Genomic DNA, 6,539 nt, shown 5'->3' on the forward strand with positions numbered 1-6,539 from the left:
TTAAGAACAAGAAATATCACACTGGATGTAAAAAGAAAAATAAGGGAAGAGAAAATAAATATTGAAGCAACTGTTGTTTTCAGTTAGAAAAAGTTATTTTTTTCTGTACACGTATATGGATTCCTGAACTTGTCACTGCCCAGGACCAAAAAAGCACGCCCCTGCCTCATTGTGTTTCAGCCACCAAAATATAACTGGTAAGTGTTGTGCTAATAAATAACCAATATACAGTGCCTTGCGAAAGTATTCGGCCCCCTTGAACTTTTCAACCTTTTGCCATATTTCAGGCTTCAAACATAAAGATATAAAATTAAAAATTTTTGTGAAGAATCACCAACAAGTGGGACACAATTGTGAAGTTGAACGAAATCTATGGGATATTTTAAACTTTTTTAGCAAATAAAAAACTGAAAAGTGGTGCGTGCAAAATTATTCGGCCCCTTTACTTTCAGTGCAGCAAACTCACTCCAGAAGTTCAGCGAGGATCTCTGAATGATCCAATGTTGTCCTAAATGACTGATGGTGATAAATAGAATCCACCTGTGTGTAATCAAGTCTCTGTATAAATGCACCTGCTCTGTGATAGTCTCAGGGTTCTGTTGAAAGCGCAGAGAGCATCATGAAGACCAAGGAACACACCAAGCAGGTCCGTAATACTGTTGTGGAGAAGTTTAAAGCCGGATTTGGATACAAAAAGATTTCCCAAGCTTTAAACATCCCAAGGAGCACTGTGCAAGCGATCATTTTGAAATGGAAGGAGTATCAGACCACTGCAAATCTACCAAGACCTGGCCGTCCCTCTAAACTTTCAGCTCAGACAAGGAGGAGACTGATCAGAGATGCAGCCAAGAGGCCCATGATCACTCTGGATGAACTGCAGAGAACTACAGCTGAGGTGGGAGAGTCTGTCCATAGGACAACAATCAGTCGTACACTGCACAAATCTGGCCTTTATGGATGAGTGGCAAGAAGAAAGCCATTTCTCAAAGATATCCATAAAAAGTCTCGTCTAAAGTTTGCCACAAGCCACCTGGGAGACACACCAAACATGTGGAAGAAGGTACTCTGGTCAGATGAAACCAAAATCGAACTTTTTGCCCACAATGCAAAACTATATGTTTGGCGTAAAAGCAACACAGCTCATCACCCTCAACACACCATCCCCACTGTCAAACATGGTGGTGGCAACATCATGGTTTGGGCCTGCTTTTCTTCAGCAGGCACAGGGAAGATGGTTAAAATTGAGGGGAAGATGGATGCAGCCAAATACAGGACCATTCTGGATGAAAACCTGTTGGAATCTGCAAAAGACCTGAAACTGGGACGGAGATTTATCTTCCAACAAGACAATGATCCCAAACATACAGCAAAATCTACAAAGGAATGGTTCACAAATAAAGGTATCCAGGTGTTAGAATGGCCAAGTCAAAGTCCAGACCTGAATCCAATCGAGAATCTGTGGAAAGAGCTGAAAACTGCTGTTCACAAACGCTCTCCATCCAACCTCACTGAGCTTGAGCTGTTTTGCAAGGAAGAATGGGCAAGAATTTCAGTCTCTCGATGTGGAAAACTGATAGAGGCATACCCCAAGCGACTTGAAGCTGTAATCGCAGCAAAAGGTGGCTCTACAAAGTATTAACGCAAGGGGGCCGAATAATTTTGCACGCCCCACTTTTCATTTTTTTATTAGTTAAAAAAGTTTCAAAAATCCAATATATTTTGTTCCACTTCACAATTGTGTCCCACTTGTTTGTGATTCTTCACAAAAAATAAATTTTTTATATCTTTATGTTTGAAGCCTGAAATGTGGCAAAAGGTTGAAAAGTTCAAGGGGGCCGAATAATTTCGCAAGGCACTGTAACTTAATGAGAAATAAAGTGATCTCTAATTCAACTAAAAAGTAGTTCCTGATAAGTGTGAAAAGATGAACATCACATTTAACATATTGTTAAAGTCCCCTTTAACAATATCCCATGAATGAGACTTGATGGGCAAATCACCAGTATCACCTGTTACGGACATGCCGGATGAAAATGACCCCCTTATTCAGAGTGGTCTAAACAAGCTCAGCCTGGGACTGCACCTCCTCAATAACAGCTCTTTCCACAAAAGCCCTCATTTTTAGTCTGAGTTGTTCTTCTAATAAGAGGTAAATGCACCCACATACTCAGAATCATGCAAAAGTATGCATGATAGTGGAGTCTACACTCCTCATAGTGTAGAGATCACAAAACACAAATTATTTAATAATAAAAAAAATACAATTACAAGCATAAAAATGGGTTGCCCATAACAATAAAATCATCTAACCAGCAAAACAGCATGTCCTTAAAGAGGAAGTAAACCCTGATGGGTTTACTTCCTCTTTGATTACCTGCAAAGGTAAAGCATAATGGACTACTATGCATCGCATAGTAGTCCATTATGTGTCACTTACCTGACACAGCAGCCAGTGAAGTCACCGCTGTCCCCTGTATTTCCAAACATCCATCTTGTTGGTGGGTCTCGCTGCTCTGGCGCTGTGATTCACCAGAGCCACGATGACGTCACTTGCGGCATATCGCCGCGATCTGCGGCTTGCCCAGTGCGCCTGTGCGCCGCTGTCTACGGCGCATGCTCCGTAGACAGCGGTGGCTGTCTTCGGGTAAATATCTCTTAAACCGTATAGGTTTAGGAGATATTTATTGGACCTACAGGTAAGCCTTAATCTAGGCTTACCTGTAGGTCAAAGTGGTTTGTAAGGGTTTACAACCACTTTAAGCTTTACTTACTGTATACAATGACATCACAGGAGGGGGGGCTCCATCCAACATTGCATGGTTTCCAATTTATATTATTTGCTCACCACCAAAATGCCTGATTTCATTTTTTTTCAGAGTTTAAAGGGAGCAGTAAGATTTACCTCTCCATGACAATATAAAACTTGACCCTAATGATTGGCTGCTAAGTCCAGCACTGCGTCACAGAGGAGGGGGCTGGGTTTCCACAAACCCTGTCACTTTGCCCTAAAGTGTCATTCCATTTAAACCTTTTTTTATTTTTTTAAGTTTAGGATAGAGTAATAAGGGAATGAAACCCCCCTTTTCAGATTTCTACTGCCACCCAACACTCCCCAAGAGATGTCCCCTCACTTACTCTCACAATGACAACAGTTTTACCAGACAGGAAGTGAAGGAAAATCTGCAACAGGGGCAAGAACAGCAATACAAAGTTGACAGGGTTCTAGCCTAGTTCTAGATTTTGTTGCACTTCCTTTCTGGTTAAACCATGGGAACAGGAAGGGTACATTTCTTTAAAGGGGCCCCAGATAATAGTGAAAACTCATCAAGAGTTCCTTACCCACTCTGTCAAAAACCAAATAAGTTTTGATCAGATGTATACTTTAAAGACCAACTTACAAAAATAAAATTAGTAGTTCTCACTGAAATATTAATTTCTCCCTGGCACTGTTGCTGACTTATTGATCTGAAATCCGGTGCTCTTTCAGAATGATGCACAATGTAATTAGTGGGACTAATTTAGTAGTCCCACTATTGTTATTTGTTTTTTTATTTATTAATCAGTGGGACTGCTTTATTAATCATCATCTTTTTATTATTATTCCGTAAGTTTTTTGGCTCTGCGTAACTTCTGCATACTTTCAGCTATTAACCATTTAAGGACCGCCTCACGCCGATATACGTCGGTAGAATGGCACGGCTGGGCACAATCATGTACTGGTACGTGATTCTTTAAGTGCCCAGCTGTGGGTCGGGAGCCTGTGCTCCGTGACCGTGGCCGCGGGAACAGCGGACCCGATCGCCGCTGGTGTCCCGCGATTGGGTCACACAGCTGAAGAACCTCTTCCCGTGCTTCCCTGTGTGGCTGTCACCGATCGTCTGTTCCCTTTTATAGGGAAGGACGATCAGTGACATCACAAGCCAGGCCACACCCCTACAATAAAAAAAACACATCACGTCATACATAAACCCTACACTGCCACCTAGGGGTTAACTCCTTCACCGCCAGTGTCATTTACACAGGAATCAGTGCATTTAAATAGCACTGATTGCTGTATAAATGACAATGGTCCCCAAAATGTGTCAACAATGTCCAATGTGTTTGCCATAATGTCGCAGTCACAATAAAATTTGCTGAACGCCACCATTACTAGTAAAAAGAAATATTAATAAAAATGTTATAAAACTATCCCCTAGCTTGTAAACGCTATAACTTTTGCGCAAACCAATTAATAATCGCTAATTGCGTAGAAAAAAATATGTAGAAGAATACGTATCGGCCTAAACTGAGGAAAAAAAAGTTTTTTTATATATTTTTGGGGATATTTATTATAGCAAAAAGTAAAAAATATTGCATTTTTTTCAAAATTGTCTCTCTATTTTTGTTTATAGCGCAAAAAATAACAACCGCAGAGGTTATCAAATACCACCAAAAGAAAGCTCTATTTGTGGGAACAAAATGAACGCCAATTTTGTTTGGGAGCCACGTCACACGACCGTGAAATTGTCAGTTAAAGCGAGGCAGTGCCGAATCACAAAAAGGGGCCTAGTCCTTTGGCTGCAAATTGGTCCGGGGGCTTAAGTGGTTAAAGCCATTCAACTTTTAAAATGTTCAGCTCTTCAGCGAATGATGGGACTTCAACTTTTTTCTACTATTTATACTTTTTAAAATATGAAGCTTTTTAACACTTTTTTAACATTGAAGTCAATGAGAGCATGGTTCAAATCCTTAAAATCTTCTTCCGCTCCCAAACGTTTCAGCCTCTTCATACTTTCACCTACAGACACCAAACAAAATATTCAGCTATCTGGCTATATCTTTTCAGTTTGATGTCTTTTACAGTTTTTGTGAAAAAGCTGTTTAAGTTTGGTGATAATTTCAGAAAATGTCATTACATTTAGGGCAGCCAGGCTTTTGTTGTCTGTTTTGTTTCCATGGTTACCAAAGCTTCTTATACACAGTGATGGACAGTGGGGGGAGGCAGCTGGAGCATCTCAGATTACAGAGCCTGAGGGAGACCACAGACATATCATGTACTGATTTATAATAGAGGAATATGATGGGGCAGTTTTGATGCTATTCAGCATTCCTATGCATTTTCTCTACGAAATGCATTTGAAGTTGAAGGAGAACACACATCAGCTGAAAGGGCTGAACGTTTAAAAAGTTGAATGGCTTTAATATCTGAAAGTATGCAGAAGTTATGAAGAGCCAATCATCATCATCACCATCATCACCACCACTAGGGATGAGCCGAACACCCCCCGGTTCGGTTCGCACCAGAACTTTCAAACGGACCCCAAATTCGTACGAACTTTAGAACCCCATTGAAGTCTATGGGACTCGAACGTTCGAAATTAAAAGTGCTAATTTTAACGGCTAATATGCAAGATACTGTCCTAAAAAGGGTTTGGGGACCTGGCTCCTGCCCCAGGGGACATGGGTCAATGCCTAAAATGTTTTTAAAAATGGCCGTTTTGGCGGGAGCACTGATTTTAATGACGATTAAACTGAAAAAAAAGTGAAATATTCCTTTAAATATGGTGCCTGGGGGGTGTCTGTAGTATGCCTGTGAAGTGCCACGTGTTTCCCGTGCTTAGAACAGTCCCTGCACAAAATGACATTAAACGGAAATAACATCATTTAAAACTGCTTGCGGTTTTAATGTTATATCTGGTTCCTGCAATATGGTTGAAAATCATTGAGAAAAATGGCATGGGTAGCCCTCCCTGCCCATTACCAGCCCCTTTGGGTCTTGTACGCATATTAAGGGGAACCCAGTACCCATATTAAAAAAAGGAAATGCGTGTGGCCCCCAGGCCCTATATACTCAGAACAGCAGTATACAGGCGGTGCAAACAAGACAGGGACTGTGTAGGTTTGTTGTGTTAAGTTGAATCTGTTTGTAATTTTCAACTGGTACATTTTTAAAGTGTAGCTCCAGTCAAAAAAACGATTTTTAAGCTTTTTGGAAAACATAGGGAAGGGTTATCACCCCTGTATAATTTGTTTTGTCGTCCATCTTTTTTCATCTCACTTGCTGTTGTCTCCTTCCGTTTGCAAGTAGATGTTTGTAAGTTGGATGTTTGAAAGTAGGGGCCTGCCCTATATTCTTTGCAGAAATGACGGAACAAGGTGTTGGTTTTGCCACAACATTGTAAGCCCTCAAAGTGACTCTTGGTGGGCGCTGGAGCGCCCTGCTGTGAATGATTATATCAAGAATTGTAATTAAATGCCATTGTTGAACAGTGGTAGAAAAATTGACCTTTGGTGGTTGTGGTGCTGGTGCCACAACACTATAAGTCCTCACAGTTACTCTGGGTGGGCACAGGAACGGGCCCTCCTGTGAAATATTATATCAAGAATTGTAATTACATGTCCCTGTTAAACAGGGGCAGAAAAATTGGGCCTTAGGCACTGGTGCTGGTGCCACGACACTGCAACCTCTCCCATATACTCTAGTTTTATTGCAGGAATTAGCCCTGCTGCAAAGCATTGCATCAAAAATTGTAATTAAACGCCCCTGTTAAACAGGGGCA

Source organism: Lithobates pipiens, unplaced genomic scaffold (genome assembly GCF_037356315.1).
Source record: "Lithobates pipiens isolate NorthernLeopardFrog02 unplaced genomic scaffold, aLitPip1_a1.2 Scaffold_16, whole genome shotgun sequence".
NCBI classification, from domain to species: Eukaryota; Metazoa; Chordata; class Amphibia; order Anura; family Ranidae; genus Lithobates; species Lithobates pipiens.